General features: G+C 43.1%; 1 long non-coding RNA gene across 5 annotated transcripts in view; it reads left to right on the top strand.

Annotated features, from left to right (window-relative positions):
* Positions 1-19,659, top strand: part of LOC125331427 — a 122,589-nt gene that overhangs the window by 52,449 nt on the left and 50,481 nt on the right. The gene's annotated exons all lie outside the window — the stretch shown is intronic.

The raw sequence follows: 19,659 nt of genomic DNA, 5'->3' as shown, positions 1-19,659 counted from the left end.
CTTAATTTATCACAGCCTTCCTCATTATATTTGCTCAGGGTAATTAAGGTTGTGATTATTCTGTCAGTCCCATGGTAGATTTCTTCTTTTGCAGAATAAAATTGATGGGAGGCCTTTCTTGTCTTCAGGAGGAAAAAATGGTTGGATACAGCATGTCATATTGATTCCATAATGCATAGTTTGCCTCATAGTCATTTTTTTTCCCTCTTGGGCTCCAGTACATGCTGCAAGGATCTGGTGTCAGTAAAATTGGCTGTCTGTCATACAAGAGTTATTAGAGGGGGAAAAAAAGTAATTTTCTGATCATAAGATTAAATTTTAATAGAGAAAAGAAAATGAAGTTGTAGGTAATGATATAGTACCTTTTTTGGGGAAAAAACACTGTTCAGAAATATTTAATAATAAATAAGAGTATAAATAAGTATATAGGCTATTTCTCAGAGAGAGCAAATTCAGTGAAAATTACATGTGGCAGGAGGGAAGGGGGACTGCACCGCCAGAAACCTGCCTGAGCATCTCCCAGTAAATCGAATTTTATCTTGCATCCCATTCCATTGACATTTATGGAAGTGCCTTTCCAATAGGCAGAGAAGTTTTATCCAGCAGGAAGTCTCAGGGTGCTTAATGGAAGCCAACCAGAATTGTGAGTTTTGTACTGGGAGTCAGGGGTTTGACAAACATCAGCTTTATTTATAAATGGCTCTTTAGGACAAAAATGATGGCCCCTGCTTGGAAAAGTGTCTGAAATTACCAGGATGTGCAGTGGTGAGCAGCGCAGAGCGCAGTGTTTTCTGCACGATCCTTCTCCAGATAAAGCTGCAGCAGACAATGGATTGCTGCGGCTCTTCCCCAAAGAGCCCGGGATTTGCTCTCTAATCTCTTCCTCCAGGACTATTTCCTAGATGCTTTTTCTTTACAAAACAGATTAATAAATCCACAGCAGAGCTGCCTTTTGTGCCTCTGTGCTGTATTCAAAATACATCCGCTGACATGGGTGAGAAAATTGAAGTTAAATCATCCCTGTGCCACCGTTAAGATTACTGCTGCATTTTGGGCATTTTTAAAACATCACTCTTGTTCTTCCCTCCCCATCCCTGCTGGAAGGGGTTTTTTTTTGTTAAACTAAGGTTTTGCTATCTGTCTCAGGGCTGAAAGCTGTAGATTACTTGCTGTCGGGATGTGAAGGTTGTGGGTGCAGAAGGAATTGCTTTTTAGGCGAACACAAATACTGTCCCTCTGTTCTGTTTTTTGTAGAAATTGTGTACAATAGATAGAAGCAGAGAGAGGAGCTCAAGGTGTCAGGAAGGTGACAGTGAAGGCAGCCAAAATGCAAATGGATGGGAAGAAATGGAAGTGAGATGCCCGAGCGGACCGGGGAAACCACGCTGAGAGATCAAACAGAGACTGGAGCAGGCATGAGAAAGTGAAGTTTAGCTGCAGAAAAAACAAACTGATTGGCAACAAGGAATTGCTTAGAAACACAAAGAAAATAACCCAGCCAAGAGCACGGAGCCCCGATTCAGTGGAAGGCTGTTAAGGGCTGCTTTTTGCATGAATGAGAGGGGAAGTTGTAAAGTGGCTGCGTGGGTGGCTGGAGCGGTGGTGTGAAATGGTCCCTGTTGGCTGGAGCAGATAGAGGAAATTATTGATGTTGTTTTGGTCTGTAGAGCTGGCAGAAATCCCTTTCCCTGTGAGATGCATCTTTGCCGAGCGAAAGGTGATCTCTTTCTCTGTGGCAGTGCGCTGTGTGTTTTGTGGGGTGAGTGGAGCGGCTGACTTTGCACAGGGGTCGTGTAAATACAGAGTCTGGGTGAAACTCAGGCATCCATCATTCAGCTCCTCGTATTGCAGAATTCTCCTGGAGCCCAGGAGAATCCAAACACATTCCTAATGTGTGTGTACAAGTCCTTAGCTTGGATGTGGGATGCTGCTGCTGTGTTGATTGAGATATGACTGCTGCTGAGATTTGGAATGGAAACTAATTCCTTGTCTCTCCCCACTAACTCCTTAAAAAATTCCCAATCCAGCCCCCTGGGTTAGTGTGTGTGGAAGTGGGTACCACCAAACAGAGAACTTTGCGTTTGAGAAGTGTTTGCTTGTAAGGAAAAGAGTTTTGAGTAAATATCTTTGCTCAGTGGCTTTGAGTTGTGTTTTCCTCTTTTGTTGGGAAGGTTGTTCGTCTTCCTTGGCACTTCCCAGCCTGTCCTGTCCATAGGCAGCTTCCTCCCTGTCTTCCAAAGATGTCTGAAACTGTAAGAAATGCAAAATGAAGTAAATCCGAGGCAAACAAAATAACCAAGTTTGGTGTTACCCACACCACATTATCGTTCACTCAGAGGAGGCTGATGAATTATGTGTATGCAGTTAATTTAAAGAATAATGAAAAAGTCCTGAGGGAGGAAAAAGTGAGATTAACTCCTTTCCTTTAAAGAAGGAGGGGAGCTGCATAATCATTCTTTAAATGTAGGCCCCTCTTTATACTCTTGCATACTGTGAACTTTCTTCTGAAGGTTGTCTTTGGGCTAAAAAGAGAATCTTTGCTTCTGTGCTTCTCTCCTGCACAGGTTCTGAAAGACCTTTATAGTTTCCTTGAGCATAAAATATCAGAAGTTTTTATTAATAGAAACATTATTTGGGAGCATCCAGCAAGTACAGATCTTGTTTTAAAACAGCTTTTAAAATGATAACTTTACTATTTCTACATCTGGTAATGAAATTCCAAATGGACTGAAGCACTTCAAAGCTTGTATTGCATCCCCTGGATGCTGCAGTTCTGCTCAGAGATGTCTCTAAATCCAGTGGCCTCCACTGGATTTTGCTTTTTTGGTGATGAGCTCCAGCAATATAAAAACTCTCCAGAAAATCCCTGAAGGACTTGGCTTCTGTGCAGGTCTCCAGTGCATCATCTCTTCTCATGTCAGCATTTAAATGGCTCAAAATTCCTGATCATTCTTAAAGGCAGGAGTGACCTGCTTTGTTTCACTGCTCACTGTTCCTGCAGCTCTGTCAGTTCTGCCAGCAGTATTTACAAACCAAATCACATCTGCTTTGGCTGCTATCAATCAACAGATGATGAGAGAGAGATCATTGCACCTACTTATGAAGAACTAATTGCAGAGCAATTAGGATTTCTAGGGTTTTTTACCTGTACTTGTACTGTCTGCAGTTCAAATAACATCCTATAGCTCTTCATTTTTAACACATGGGAGAAGAGGTGGCTTAGGAAAAAGATATGAGCAACCTATGGGGCTTCCTGCTACGTTTTGTTTTCTATTTTGCTATGTTATATTTGTGTTATCACACCCCTCCTGGGTGCTCGAGTTGTGTTGTCCCAAGGAAAATGCCGTATAAATGGCCCAAAGGAGTGGTGAATGAAATCTGGGGTGTGGCTGTCCCTGTCTCAGGGCTGGAATAGCTGAGGCACAAAGGGAAGGATGAGCTAAACTGCACTGGGGCTCTGTGTGGGTTTCTCCAGTAATTTCTTGGTGCTGTGCTAAAATGAGCCCTGATTTAGGGCCTCCCATCAGCTCCACATGCGCACCTGGGCAAATAAATTCAGATCCTGGAACAGCACGGAGCTTTCCCAGGGATGCTCCTCCTCAGCCTCCCAGGTGGTTGTCTGGTAAAGCCTGGGTTTGTGCTGAGGGGAGTTCCAGCTGGGTCCTGTCTCTGTGGGGTGGTGGTGCCTGTTTGTCTCATGCAGGTACAGCAGGTGCTCAGTTCTGGTCCCACGGGGGGAGCACCAGCCTGACCCTTCAAACTGAGACCAACCCCACCTCCCTGCCGGTGTAAATCAAATTGGGGCTCTGGAAGTTGCAGAGGGACCTGGGTTTACACCAGCTCAGAAGCTGTCTCCTTAGCCAGGCACAGTGGGACCTGCTGGTTTACATATGGGGGGACCAAACATTTTTGCAGCTGAACTTAACTCTTCATTGCTGGCAAGTGGCTGAAATACCCATTAACATGCCTGGTGTCCACATTCCCATGAAAACCATTTAATCACCAGGATTCTGATCGCTTGCCATGGGCTTACCTGACACTGGAGCTGTTTCCATTGACGTCAGCTGTCCCCAGATCAGCCCCAAACTGCCTTTTTCCAGGTATTCCAGAGTGGCAAGCTGGCATTCAGGCTGTGATTAGCCACCCCAGTTGCATGCTGTTTCTTCCTGCTTTGTAATCGGATTACTGTAATATTAGCTGAACAACAATGAAGCTGTAACACAAAACGGGCAGAGAGGGAAGAGAACATCAGCAGGCAGGAGATTTAAAAATATAAAAATGCCAAAGTGATTTGTTTCTTCCTTCCAGCCGGAGCACTGTGTAAATGCACGTTCACACATCACAAGTCTCATGGCACAGCTTCCATGTGGACAAGGCAGGGAAGCAGGAACTCATGAACCAGGGGAAGTTAGACTTGATGGGTTGTAATTTCAACTTCATGCACAGAGAGAGAAGTTTTTAATTTAATTTTATTTTATTTTCCCTCAATGCATTGACATTCTTGTACGCGCACGTTCTTGATTTATACAGAAGATAATATCATTTGCAAGTTTCATTTGTGGCTTTAAACTGAAAAAGGGTTGGTTTAGCTTGGATATTAGGAAGAAATTCTTTACTGTGAGGGTGGGGAGGCCCTGGCACAGGGTGCCCAGAGAAGCTGTGGCCGAGCCTGGATCCCTGGCAGTGTCCAAGGCCAGGTTGTGATACCATGATGATTTTTTGCCTTTTCTTTTAAACCCCTTTTATACCTTTTTACAATTCCTGTATTCTTAGTGCTTTTTGCCTACATTCCTGGCCTTGTTTGTTCAGCCAGGAGACTCAACATCTCAGAAGCTTCGTAGCTGGGGATCAGTGTGCCCCAGACCCCAAAGTCCTCTCCAGAACACATTCTGTAAACTGAGATAGAACCATCCAGGGGAAGGCTCCTTGGGGAGGGGGGCTCACTCGAGCCTCTCATTGGGGAATCTTTGATAGATGTGCTAATTAGTAACACCTATAATGTTGTACCAGATTTTTTGGGGTGGGCATTGCTGTGTGCATGGAGGTGCATTTGACCTGGGCATGGTGCACCTAAGGATCCTTAAAATAAATACCGAGGTAAAATCCCTTTTTCCCTTCTAACAGTGTTTGGCTCTTGATTTTAAGACCAGGAAAAGGACTCAGTTGGACAGGGCTTGGAGCAACCTGGGATAGTGGAAGATGTCCCTGTCCATGGCAGGGAGTGGCACTGGATGAGCTTTAAGTTTCTTTCCAAATAATTCCGTGATTCTGTGAAAATTTACTTGATTAACCTGCCCTGGTACCCACTTGTTTGAGAGAAAAGACTTCACATGCCTTGAGTTTCCACATCTACAGTTGTTCATGCTCACACAAGCACCGTTGAAAATGGATGAAAGAACCCGCAAAAGTGTATAAAAGTGTTTAATGAAAAGAAGCAGATTATGAAATGGGATTTAACATCTGGCAGCAGTTTTTGGCTGTTCTTTCTCTGTGTGGGATCAACCAGAGCTCACCACCAGGCTCACACAGGGGGAGTTGTCAACATTGTAAAGACAACCTTTATATGTGATCACCTTGCCCCCAAAATCTGGCACTCTAATGGGAGTGGACCTAAAACCTCTTGCCTAAGTGTGGATGACACTTTACTGCTCATAAATTGACAATCTCAGGGCAAAACTGCTGAGATTGTGTTTTTTGGTGGGATTTTTATTGCCTCCCAAGGAACCTGCTCTTTCCACCATGGGAATGAATGATGGTGCTGGCAAATTGCTCCCATTTTTTATGGGTGAGCAGACAGCTTCCCATTCAGCATTTTCTGAATTAACCATGAGGTTATTTGGGGCCTTTAGAACAATAAGCATACACCCAAAAAGAGGAAATCTGTCTGTGTGTCTCAGGTGCAGAATGTTCTCCTGCTCAGGCCATGTCAACATTCAGAGGTGTTGCTTTTGGTAATCATTTCACATCACTTTGTTCAAACCTCCTTTCGTATTCCTGCTGAATAAAACTTCATCAGAACTGAGAAGGGTTGAGAGCTGCAGAGTTCTGATGGGTTATCAGAGACATGCAACAAGAGAGGAAGGCAGGAGAAATCCTAAACCCTTTACCCAGCCCTGCCATATAGATCAATGTGGCTGCAGGAACTGAGTTTTTCGTTAACTTCATGAGCACTGTGTAACTTTACAGATTGTTTTCCCCAAATCCTGTGCATTAGTCATTAAAATCTCTCTGGTTTAGGCTGGTTTGGTGCCTCTCTGGTAGAGATCAGTTTCCAGAGGCAGCAGAAAGTAACAGATCACTTAGAGGGGGGTCTTGCATTATAATCTCTTAAATGAGATTGGTGAACAAGTATTGATCCCACACTGTTAGCTGATTGTGGCCTATTGAGCAGGGAGCCCTGGAAAGCTGTAATTTAGTTGGAGAATTCTACAAACACTCTATAATTTCTTTTCTGTTCCTGATGAGCTCAATAAAAACATTTCCACCCTAGACTTTGTAGACTGGTGGCTTACAGCCCATCAGTTCTGGTTTTATTTCAGATTTCTAGAAGATTAAACATAAGACTTCCAATGTTTTCAGCTTTGCGGCAGCAGTTGCAGTTTTCTCCTTTATTACGAAGTTCTTCTGATATTTAAATTTGAGGAGGTTTCAAGCACTTTCCTCCAGAAGAATCTTTCCTGTGGTGTTGTGAGTGCTGGGTTACTGTTTATGCACTAAACCCACTGCATAGTTAATTTCCTTAAAATGGATTTTTAGAGAATTCAGTTTATTAGTCTTGCTTTTTAATGTAACTATATTTTATAGAACAACAGATAATTTATCGCCACTGTGGCAGATTGCTGGGATGTGGCCGCTTTTTATCTTTGAAGATTTCATTCATTTTTGATTTAAAACATTTTTCCAATTCCCCCTCCCCATCCACAGAAATCCAATTTCTATTTTTGTCATCAGAGCACAATTTTAATAGGTAGGATTATCAAGAAATTAAGAAACATTTTCACTATTTTTATGTAAACCAGAATAAATTAGAAAGTACCATGTTACTAAGCTTGATGGAAAAAAAAAAGAGAATTTATTACTGGTTTTCTTCTTGATACATAAAATAACTTGACTGAAAAAAAAAAAACCAACCAAAAACATTTGTCCAGAGAAATCATGTCTGGTCTTTTCTTTCCCCAGAAGGCAGATGTTACAGTATTGTGATCACAAATGGGTCTGAATCTTAAATAGATGAGAGAGGAAAAGATAATTCATGATTTCCTAAAGAGCTGGCTTGGATAAATAAGAATTTGTTCTCTCTGATGAAAAAAATCCCTTGTAAAAAGATCTCTAAACTTCCAAAAAGGCCTCTAGGAAAGTAGCAGAGATGAAATTTGAAAGTCTTAAGGCTGCTCTAAGATGAAACCCATCAAATTAGAAATACTTCAATGGTATTTTAATACATTACAGAGAAACAAAGAAGAAAGCTTTGGTTTTTGTTTCTCAATGGCCTTTTATTTTTAATCTTACCTGGGACATTTAATTAGGATTTTGTCAGTTGTAAAGACAACTTACTGTAATTATGCAAATTTAAATAGAGGAATGTGCTGAGAAATGGAGCTGTAGATGGAATGAGTAATTTTTGAGGTGCTCTGACTAAATTCTGTCTCATGGTGACTCTTCAGCCGCTTTATTTGCCAACATTTCTTGTCTTTCAGCGGTTTTGCTCCAAATTTCAAAAACCTAATGGTGCTCTGAAGATTCACAGGGCCATGTGTGTGGGTAAGGAGCTTCCTATTCAGCAATTCCTGAATTAACTTTGAGCTTATGTACACTCTTTAAAGAAAATTGGCTGTTGGACCAGAGTGGGGGCTGGCAAGGGGCTGGCAGGGGTTCTCTCCACCCACCAGCACCAACCAAGACATAGCAGGAGCCATGAAAATATAAAAACCATGTATGAATATTCATTAGTATGTCCTCATTTTGAGTTGATGTAGGAATAAACGGCAAACTCCAGACTTTACTATTTCCCAGTAAATCTGCTGCTTCTGGAGCATAATCTCTACTAGATAGGCACCAAACCCACCCAAACCAGAGAGATTTTAATAACTAATAAAAGGACTATGGAAAAATAACCTGTAAGGTTACGCAATGCTCATTATAGGAACAGAAATCTTCGGTCCTGGAGCTGCTGGGTTGGTCACACCAGCGCTGCTAAATCAGACAAAAGGAAGAATTTAGCCACGACTCCCACAAGCACTTTGGGATGAAAACGGTGTTTATGCACAAAGCTGGAAATTACCAGTTAATTTGGAATTGTTGCTTTGATTTAATTGTCAATCCAGCACCCACAGGAACAAAGCTGTTCTGGTCTTCGTGCTGCGGTCGTGCTCTCCAGCGGTTTCTCACTGTGTCTGTCCATGACAGCAGATTGTCCCTGCAGTGAGCCCGTGGGAGCCACCTGCGTTCCCAAATGAATGAAGTGAGCCCAGTCTTTCCCATACCTTCCCTGGCTCGGGGACAGGAGGATCAGCGGAGATCCCGAGCCGGCGGGATGTGCCTTATCAGCTCACCGGGATGGCCTTTGGGAGCGGCAGGAGAGCTGGAACAAGCAAATGCTTATCAGCAATCAGCAGCACGAGGGAAAGACACCTCAGGCCCCACAGCCTTGCCCCCGGCAGGAAATGGGATTTCAGCCCCTGGTCCCACCAGGTCCTCTCTGGGAATGTGTCACACTTCATGTGCTGTGATTCCGGAGGCTCTGGCACCTTCTATTCAGGAATATCTCTGTGCAGTGATAAATGGAGATGGATGGGACATTATTATCTACAGCTGCTTTACCTCAGTGACTGCTCCTGTGTCTCTTTCCCAGCTGATGTGGCCTTTTCTAATTCCTGGCTCTGTTCTTGATTCAGACCCTCTAATTTTTTTTCTGAGAACAGAAAACAAATTAGAGTTGCTGCTCCTTGAAAGTGAGAACTGATTGCCTCGTGTTTCACGCATCCTCGGGGTGTTCTGCACCTTTGCTCACTGCAAAAGGAGGGAAGAAAACACAACAAAAATCTATTTGGAACAGCGTAAGAAAAACCGTCCTCATGACCCCTGCAAAGATGGCAATGTTTCAATCTGAAATGGATTGCAGACCATAAAAATTATGAACAGGTGAACTCTGCCTGTAGTACTGAGTGCTGCCCATGCATGCAGCAGTAAATGCTGACCTCCTCACTCTTTAAAGATAAGAACTTCAGCTGCATTTGTGGATGGTGAGGAATGATGTGCTCATAACCAGATCTCTGTAATAGGGAGCACACAGTTCACACCGAGCCCACTGCTGGGAGCTCTCAGATGCTGTTGGAGCAGCAGCCACTGTTTTACAGGTGTGAACTGCAGAAACAGGCGTCAAACTTGGTGGAAAGTAGTAATAAAAGGCAAATAAACCCAAGATGGGAGCTATTTACCCATTTATTTAGTTCGGGTAATTCCCAGGGCTGAAGATGAGATCTACAGCTGGCATGAAGTGAGAACCCTCTTGTCTTTAGTTTGCTCTTGCTGTGGAGTTACCAAGGAAGTTTACCTCCTACCTGGGCTAGGAACTGAAAATCAGGAGCTTGGTTGTTATGTAGCCTCACCTAAAAACCCCCATGTTTGCTTTGGTCTAAATTAAGGAGGTTTCTTTGGGAGGAAATTTGGCTGAATGACAGGCGGGTTGCTCCACAAGGAGCTGAGCTGTGCTGCCTCCTGGGAGAACAAATATGGACCATGATACTTCAACCTTTCTGTTAGGAATTGAAGTAGGTGATTGGTTTAATGGTATCACAGTGTACTACTCACCAGTAGTAAAGGTGTTGTAAAGTAGATGCTGGTAGGCAGAATATTTAGAGAAAATGAAGGTTTGGTGAGAGGCTGCTAAACAAATATTTATAATTTGTTTTCCCCACTGCCACTAATGTTCCATCCGCTGGTTATGAATATGCAGGTAACAATAATTTCCTGCATCTCAGGATGGAGTAATTAGCATCCTGAAGGACTCAGAATAGTGGGAGCTGGCTCCTAGGCCAGGCTAGCCAGCGTGGGAGGGATTGTTCCTGCAGAGCAGGGCTGTGTTTGCAGAGGGAATGATATCCCAGTGGGATCCAGATCCAGGCACATCCTGCACGTGCTGCTGCCCTTTCCACGCCTGTGTCTTGTGCCATGGGTCTCCCAAACAGTTGGGAGCCGGTCTTAGAGGTGGGAATTATCCCAGTGTGTGTGTTTAGCAATAAGATTATCCATCTACTGTTAATCTTGTTATTTTGGTCCGTTAATGCACTAAGAGAATCTTTCCAGCTAACTCAAAAATACCGAGTAAATTCTAGGCAAGGAGCAAGTGTGGGTGTTCCGTAGCTCTGACATTTTCCCTGGTCTCTGGCATTTTGTCCATTTCTATATATCATCACCATGACTACAGTGGGAATGTCTAAGAGAACTCCAGGATCAATCTGACAGCACCTCCTTAGAAGTACTTAAAATCATGTAATTAAGTAAGAAAATGCAGCTGATTGAGGAGGTTAGAGCTGCCTCGCAGAAGATTACAGCACATTTCATGATTAACAATCAGAACATTCTTTCCCAAACCTCTGCCTAATTTAGCAGACCGAGGTTTCAGCTGAGGCTCTGCTCTTAATGCTGCAAGGAGGGAGGGAGAAGGGTAATTTCCCACCATTTTCACTGCTTTCCTGGTGTTTACTCCAGTGTCAGTCTCTTTCCAGTTTTGCTGCCTGGGTTAACTGACTTAACAGAAGTACTGAAAAGGCAAAAAGGTCAGCGTTGCTGATCACAGCGCTGTAATTCCCTTCAGTCTCTTGGCAGTTGATAATTAGGATGGAGGAATAGGATAAAAACAAATCATTTTAGTGACAAAGCTCTGCGCCCATCAGTTAATGTGCCAAAATTCATCTTTTCTCTAAAATTATAGGTTGGTTTCAGAGATAAACTTGTGTTTATTTACTGGCAAACACATTTCTGTGGAATTCTGGAGGTAAGCTGTTGGAGAGAAAGAAAAATAATTCATGTGTGGAATACAGGGGTGTTATTTAGAGTTTTCAAGAGAAAATGTTGTTTTGGTATGTAAACTCATAGAATGGTTAGGGTTGGAAGGGATCTTAAGGATCAGAATGGATCAGAGATAAGAATCATTTGAAGGAGGTGACAGCATGAAAGGGATCCTGAGAGTCAATCCCTGTGGTAAATTGTCCAGGGAGTTTTCCTGTGAAATCTGCTGGGTTTGAGACTGCTGTCAGTGAGAGGACAGTGCTGCTGCTAAAGCAACTCCATTTCTCTTTGCACTGCACACCTGCACAGACATTTATAGACGGCATCGTTAGGGAAAGCTGGAGTTTGAAACCACACCTGAAAGCGTGGTTTTTCTGAAGGATGTCTAATGTGAGTGACACTGTGGCAGGGGGAAGAAAGGTCCTTAACCACAGCTTAGCTCAATGCCAGGTACTTTTACCTTCCTTCTGTCAGTTTTTGATTCATTATTGTCCATACAGTTCTGGCCACGTTCCCTAGGCTTTGTTGCCTTAAAATATACATATATATATGTGAAAATGAATATGTAAATTGCCACCTATTTTCTTGGCAGCCTTCAAAAAAACTTCGCTACTTCTTGGCTCATTTTGCCTTCCATGGTAACTGAGTCCATGTCAATCTCCACGTTTTTCTGGGAAAGTTTTTTAACTTTTCCTCCATCACTCGGTCGTGTGCCCACGTCGTGAATTACAGGAAAAGAAAATACTCCTGTTGTTTAATTCCTCTCTCTACACCCCCACTAAACGTGAGGGTTTTTTTCTTTTTTTGATATATGTATTATGTAGAAGTGTGTTAAAGGTCGGAGAGAAACTGGAAGTGCTGCATAGAAGGTTTAAAAAAGGAAGAACTTCTTATTTTCTATGAACATTTTTCCACAGAATAAATATCAACTGCATTCAAGGGCAGGAGCCCTGAGAAAAAGGAGAGTCAACACATGCAGCCATGGAATTGGGATTTTTTGCACCCAGATCCTTTGAGGGAATAAGGTTTTTTATCTTAATGTTTGTGGTGAATACTGATTTCAATTGCATCTCCTTTTGAATATACCATGCAGAGTTTTGCAACATTTTAAGGACTTTTTTGCTTTCACATAAAAATTAATAATTGCAGCCATCATGGGGAAAACCAGCAAGTTTTCCCCCAACAATACAGTACAGATTTAAATTTCCAAGTCCTTTAAAAATGGATAATGCATGGCGTTTGCATCTTTATTCTCCTATTGCAAAATGCAGCATGATTTGTGGAGGGAATTGAAATCAAAAATACATTCCTGGTCCTAGAGGCCTGGTTTGAGTGTAAATAGAGTCGAAAAAGTCCTGTGCTTATGTTTGCACGTCCCAGTTGTGGAAAAGCTGATGATGAATCTGACGTTTCTTTCTTAAAAACTCTTGGGGAAACACTGGCACAGATATCATTATTAGCATTTGTTAAACCAGAGCAAAAAATACTCTTTACACAAGAGCTGCTGCTGGAATGATCAGATATCTGCATTGCTGCAGGTCAAAATGTGCAAATTAACAGGAATATTCAAGTATTAAATCACTGCCAGGGAATGGCAAAAGGTTTGCAGCAAACAGAGGCTGTGTGGTGTTTTTATCCAGCAGCCTGGCTGAATGACAGGATGATGTGCAGTCCGGAGGAATTATTGACTCAAAGGAGAAGAACATGAAGCAGGCATTTAAAATTCAAGTCTGTAATTAACTTACTTCAAAATGATCTTGCAGGATTTATATTGCCAAGGGTTGTGGGGCTGAAAAGCTGGAATTTTACTACTGAGCAGGCATGGCTCAGGTACAGAGTTAATCTGAAGGGGAAAACACTTCAGTGTTTGGAATTCACGATGCTTGTAATGAAATAAAGGAGAAGAAGCTGCAAAACAGGGCATGTGACAGACATTATCTAACTGTGTGTGTGCTGAGAGGGTGAGAGGAATCAGCATTTCTTGTCAGGTTAAAGCAACAAAATGAGAATCTTGCAGAAAAGTTCCTCGCTGCGAACAAGCCTGTAAGTTTGAGATAAAAATAGGTAGGGATGTGGATGTAACTCCAAATTATGTAAGCTGCTTTAATGCACGGATTTCAGTCCTTTTTGAGGCAGAGAAGCTTGATGCTTACACCAAGTTTTGATATTGGGTGGGTGCTGTTTAGGTTGTTCTGTAATTCTGTTCCCTCTTTCGATGCAGTCTTTAATTTCAGCACATTTGTCCTTTTCCAGCCATGGGGCCAAATGCCAGAAAATCTGAATGTACCCTGCTTGTCCTACAAGAGGGAGCTGGTTCCATGCAAGGCCAGGTTGGGTGGGCAGCATGAGGAGCATTCTTGGGGTTGGAATTGGATGGTCATTAAAGTCCATTCCAACCCCAAGAATTCTATATTTCTGTGAAAAGATGCTTTGCTTGCTCAAGGCATTAATGCAAAAGAGAAAAAAGAATCTTAACAACGTATTTCATTCTTGCTCATGGCATCTCCTTTCTATGAGTGTTTACATCCTTACCTGTCCTGAGGAGTGCTGGGTGGAAATTGGCCTTCCAAGAATATGGGAAAAGCTATAACTTTGCATGGTTTTCCCCTAAATAATCCTATTCTCCTCCTGGAAAACAAATTATCTTCAAGCTCTACCTTCATTTCAGACCACTGAAGATGCATGAACTTGTAATGTTTTCCCCAGTGTTGCCTTTTTAGCTGATATTATCCCAGAGTGTTGTAAAAATCTTGAGAATACATTTTCAGATTGCAAAATTGCAGCACTCTGTTTCAGATGTGTTGAAATGTTGTGTTCCAGCACCAGTAAACGGCTCTTTGCAGTTTTTAAACAAGATGTGAATCCTGACATGTTTCTGGTACTTCTGTTTTGATTAGTCAGAATTACCCAACAACAACAACAAAAATATTCTGCCAGGGAGTTTTTGGTTGTCCTGTTCTGCTTTTTTTTTTTTTTTTTAAAGTGTAATTTTTCATCCATCTGGCTGCTGCTAGCCTTATCCTTGGATTTGTGCCTCTCATACAAGAGTGACTGATTTGAAGTATTTTTATTGTCAGCCCAGCTGCCCTGCAGTTCCTGGGTCAATTGGTGAGAAATGCCATTCCTGACCTAGAGGTGTGGCTCTCAGAAGAATTGCCTGGGGATCACAGAGGGAGGGAATGTGATTTTAAGCTATTTTTAGGCTTCCAGATCTACTTTGCTGAGTGAAAGTAAGAATAAGCCTGAATGTGGTGGTTCCAGTCCTCATCATGCTTCATCCTTCCTCTGTTTCTTTCAAAATATTTGGGAGGGGATGGATGGTCCTGGTCATTTCACAGAATCCCAGAAGATTTGGGTTGGGGGTGACCTTAAAACCCATCCAGTGCCACCCTCTGCCATGGGCAGGGACACCTTCCACTCTCCCAGATTGCTCCAAATCCCATCCAGCCTGGCCTTGGACACTGCTAGGGATGGGGCATCACCAGCCCTATCCCAGTGTGGGATTTTCTTTATGGCAAAGTGAACCCTGAGAACAAATCAAGCCCTTATTTTAGCCAATGTATGGAAACTTTGCTGGAAACCTGAGCCCCATATCATCCTCCCCATCCAATCTGACATTTTCCAGATTTGCATTTTAGTTACATTCTGAATTGGTTCCTTAGGTACCTCCTTACTCAGTATTGCCACAGGTAGTGCTGGAATGGGGATGAAGTAACTCCTGTGGAACAGATGAGAAACTTGAAATTTGATGTGCCTGTTTCACTCACAATTTTATGCAGAACAGCTCATGAGATTCTTTTGGGCTTTTCTGATTATTCCCAGCAGGTTGCCAGTGTGCATTTGTGTAAGGAGTAGGTGGGATAGCACCTTCCAGAAAAAAATGTGTGCACTTGGACATTTGCTCAAACAAAGCTTCTAAAAATGTCCAAAAATCCAAATTTATTGAAAGTCAGAGTCAGAACTGAGTACCAGCAACCTGACACTGCTTCCTAAGCCTTTGCTGCAACAGGAATGGGAAGATGAGAGATGACTTAATCAGTGAGTTGCTAATTTACCTTTAATCAATAACATCCTTAATAAGTCCATGTTATCAGAGGCTAAACCATAAATTGCTCTGCTGCCTCCCATTACAGCGCACAGCAATCAGCGTTCACACCATTAATAAAATAGCTCTAAATTTCATTATCATCTCCTGCAACGAGCTTGTGTTCACCTCTGGCTTGAGTTCTTTCAGTTGTCCTCAATTGTCACAGCAACAGGGACTCTCTCCCAGGCCTTTCCATGGGATTTTATTTCAGGCTGGAAGGGGAATTTAATTGATGCTTTCCTGGTCCTCAGACTTGCCTCATCCATGTGGCTCACACATGAATTTCCAATTCAATTTCACTCTCAAATGGGAACAGCCACAAATCCAAATGCCTTGCTGAAGCTGCACAAAGTGAATTATGTGGATAACAATATTTCATCAGGCTTGGAAAGTGGCTGTGTTTTGTCCAAAGCAGTGAAACTGTGTAAATGAATCTCCAAGTCACTGTAATATTCATGACTTGGATCTCATGCTTTAGAAGCCGGGGGACAGGGGGACAGAGCAGGGAATTGCTTCTTACCTTGGTGGAATTCTTCTTTTATTTAAGCCTGCAAATAATATTTAAGAAAAACATAAAACCCTTCGTAGGTTTAAGTAATTTCGAATATTTTCTGTCAAAGCTGGTGAGGGCTAGTCCTCTCTGGCCTTCTGCTCCTTGGAATTTCTATTCTTCAAGGGTTTCATTCAAACCCTGGGATTACCTTGGCCACAGTGGGCTTTGGGTCATCATTTGGGGTCTCTCACAACCTTTGGCCAGTTGTGCCACAGTTGATTGTCCTGGCCATGGCTGCCAACCCTCTTTTTCTGTGTTTATTGTCCTTTAATTCCTCTTCCTCTATCCAGATGGTCCCATTTGCTCCCATTAGCACTACAATTCCTCCCTACTTCGAGGAGCTTTGAGGGATAATCTTCAGAAACAAGCTAAGTACAAAAAGAAAAATAAAATAATAAAAGAAACCCACCTCCACAATATTTTAAAGCATTTTGGTCTTGCTTTCTTTAATTGCATTTCAGTTAACAAATGAATAAGCAGCTCTCTCGGTTATGTCTGTCTTGCTCAATGAGTAACGTGGTGTAATAAGTAAGAGTAAGGTTTTCTTTAAATGTTTCAAAACCTTGTATCATCAATAGTCTTTTTTTTCCTGCTTTTTCTCAGCAGTCCTGAATTCAATAAGGCTTTAGTGGGAGCTAGTCTGACCAGCACGTGATGCTTTATCAGAGACATCTCAGTTCTCTCTGCTTTCCTTTCCCAAATGATTTCCTAAAGTAGTTTTGGGTTGAGGTTTACAAAATGCAGCTTCCTATACTTTCTAGGAATTCCTATTGATGCTTGTGTGATACTTGATGGAAATATTTCACCTCCAGATTCACCAGGTTTCTCAGGACCCCTTACTCTGAGTGCTGTGTTGTAACAGCAACAGAGAGTTTTGAAAGTTTGTTGCAAATTGCGGGCTTCTGATGGGCAAAAAGTGATGTTGTTATAATAATTGTTAAACACCAAAATTTTCAGCTCTTGCACTGTGAACTTGCATTGGCAGCTAGGTGGATTGCAGCTTTGGGAATGCAGAAGGGCTCAGCCCCGGTCTATTTCTGTCAGCTCACTCACCAGACAACCTTCGGGCATAGATGAATGTTCAAATATCATGTAGGGGATGTCATCCCAAATCCAGAATTTGTGGTGGGAATCCTGCTGCCACCTGCTGTCAGATGAGGAATTGGGTGTTTCCCTGCAGAATCTCTGATTCTGACTGATTTTTAATTTTTATAAATTAACTTTTAATTTTCAAATTTTTACTAATCATCAGATTTCAAACTCTTTGCATTTCCTCTCTTAAGAAAACATTCGTTTCATAACTTCTAATTTGTTTTCTTATCATAGCAGGTCTGTTGAACATCTGTTTGGCATTTTATTTTTAATATTTCCATAAACTGCAAGTGTGGGTAAATTGCAGGGTGTGATGTTGATGGCTTGCATTTATTGCAGTGGGATGAGTGGAAGTGGAGGGCTCATCAGCAAGGGAATTTGTGTCTATGATTTTGTATCCCAAAGCATTTAAACACAACTTTAAGACAGCCAGATGTTGGCTTAAATGGAGCATTTCCAACATGACTCAGAAATGTTTCTGTCTGCAGTTTGTGTTTGGGCTGGAGGATTGGCAGAGAGAGGGGGGGAGCCTGTGGGGGAGAAGGAAGAGCTCCTGTTGTGGCAAGGGGTGGATAATGCCATGTTTTCAGGAGGATGGAGCTGATATCTGAGCTAAAGAATAGCTCTGATCCCACTGATTTCAGGCCTCGAGTCAGTGTGGGTGGGTGCAGAGAGCACCCGAGTTCCCAGATACAGAGGGTGTTAACTGCCCTTTGAGTTCCACTTTCAAACACGATCCCAATAATTTTACCTGTTTATACAGGCCTTGCTGAGTGTTATCTTACTATAGATACACTCTAAAACCTCTCCAACACTCTGACCACTCATGCTGCTCTAAAACTTTGCCCAGGAGGTGCAGGGTCCCTGAACCAGGATAATCTGTAACTGGGAGTGCTTCTGTTGCAAGGAGCTCACGTTAGAGCTCTGCTATATCTTCACTTCTTTGTGGTTACAAACCACCTCTTTCTAACCAGAACTGGTAAGTAGCAATGGTTTTACACCCAGACCAAGCCCAGCTATGTCAAAATGAAGATCCTGCTGGATCCTGCTTCACGTATGTTTGAAAGCAGAAGTCGCAGAAGTCACGTTCCTCAGGTGTGGAAGTCATTTTGAAATCGTCACCTGAAGACAGTATATCTGCAGAAGGATGAAGCCCTGGGTTTCCTTATTGTCCATCACTAGAAAGACACAAATTCAGTTGGAACTGGTCAGAATTTCTCTCCCTGCCTGCCATTCTTGTGGAAAGGTAATGCTGACCAAATCCCACTTTCCTGACAAAGCAATGCTAAATACTCAAGAAAGCTCTGCTTCTCTTACAGGGGGAAAGGTGTTTAGATAAACATTAGGTAATTTTTGGCAGTGATCCAAATACCATGAGAAGCTCCTCAGCATCCCTGATGAACCCACGTTCAGTTGCCCAGCAGGAGAGGGGGCTCAGAGCTTGATGGCTCCAGAGCAATTTAAGAGAGGTGCCAGAGCTAATGGAAGTCTCACAGATGATTCACATTTGAGAGTTGCCCTTTCGATGTCCCTTTTGAATGATTTCCCTAAGTCCTGTAGGGCTGATACCCGTGGCTGACCCTGCCTGCTGCCCAGCTGAGGGCTGTCCAGTGGGTCACTGTCCCTCAGTGGTGCCCAGGGGACAGCTCTTCCTGATGAGCTTCCATCAGCAGCTGGCAGCTGCCTGCTGGGAGGGGATTTGTTTGCTCTCTGTTTGTTTTGTTAGGATGCATTAGCAGCGTTTGGGCACGTTCCTTCTGTGTAATGCTGCTGTTAATCATTGTTTTCGGGCTGACATTGCAGCTGTCCTGCCCTGCTGCTGTGAATGCTGTGCCCTGCTCATGGCACTGCTCACTCTGCCAGCACTGCTTGCTCACAGTGACACTCGGGCCTTTTTCTTACCTAGAGGGAAGTGGGTCTTTATGGGGAGGTGCAAATGGAGCTGCGGTTCCATGGAAACTGCATCCTCCAACTCATTTCTTCAGTGCTCACTCTCTGAAAGTTTCCACCAGCCTGTAGGACTGACTGGTTCCCACACACATTATCCAAGGGGTAGCAGCAGTCAAGGCAATTCATTTCATGTGGGCAGTATTCCCTTTTATTGGATACAGCAATCTCTTGCCACAGTCCTTATTGCCTTCAGACCGAGGCTTCCCTGCCCTTTGCTGGGGTACCGTGTTGAGTAGAGGTGGGAGGGCAACTTCTGCACCAGCCTGGCTTCCTGTACCACCCAAAACCAACTCATTTACTGCTATGAGCTGCTGTTTGGCTACCGCTGTGCCAGCAGGTCCTTTCCAACTCAGAATATCCTGCAATGCTGTGATAGAAGGTAGCACTGATGACCTGTCTAAAATAAAGGAAGGCTTAGCTGGGAGTGCTGGCTTTGGGGGTAACCTGTGCAGATCCCTGCTGTGCAGGCACGAGAAGTCTGAGTACAGGCAGTATTTAAGTTTAGTGCTGCTCGTGAGCAGTTACCACTGGTAAATGCTCACCTGCTCAGGAGTTCCACACCTGTGGTTAACAGGCAACACTGGGTTTGTTTCAGCTACTTCAGGTTTTCATCCCAGTGAATGCAGAATGTGTTTCCCAGTGCCTTCCCCATTTTCCTCAGGAACAGCAGATCCCTGCACCAAACCTCTGTCCTTCCACTCTCCTGGTGCTGATCAGGCTGAGTTCATTGTGTTGTATTTTGGTATTTGTGTCTCTGGTCAGACAGTGCCTTAGGCCCGCCACCCAAATCTTGGCTTGCTTTCGTCTCTTAGCTCTAACACCCACTATCAAGGAGCACTTATTCTGTCTTTTAAACAAAGAAGTGGGACATAAATCCAGGAGATGAAAAGGGCAGTGATAACAAGGTGGGTTCAGCACTGGCTTTGTCCATGACGTGGGTGGATGGGTGGGTGGATGTCCCATCCTG

Source organism: Corvus hawaiiensis, chromosome 11, assembly GCF_020740725.1.
Source record: "Corvus hawaiiensis isolate bCorHaw1 chromosome 11, bCorHaw1.pri.cur, whole genome shotgun sequence".
Lineage (NCBI taxonomy): Eukaryota > Metazoa > Chordata > Aves > Passeriformes > Corvidae > Corvus > Corvus hawaiiensis.
Note: the sequence above shows the minus strand (reverse complement) of the source record. Positions and strands in the feature narration are given on the sequence as shown.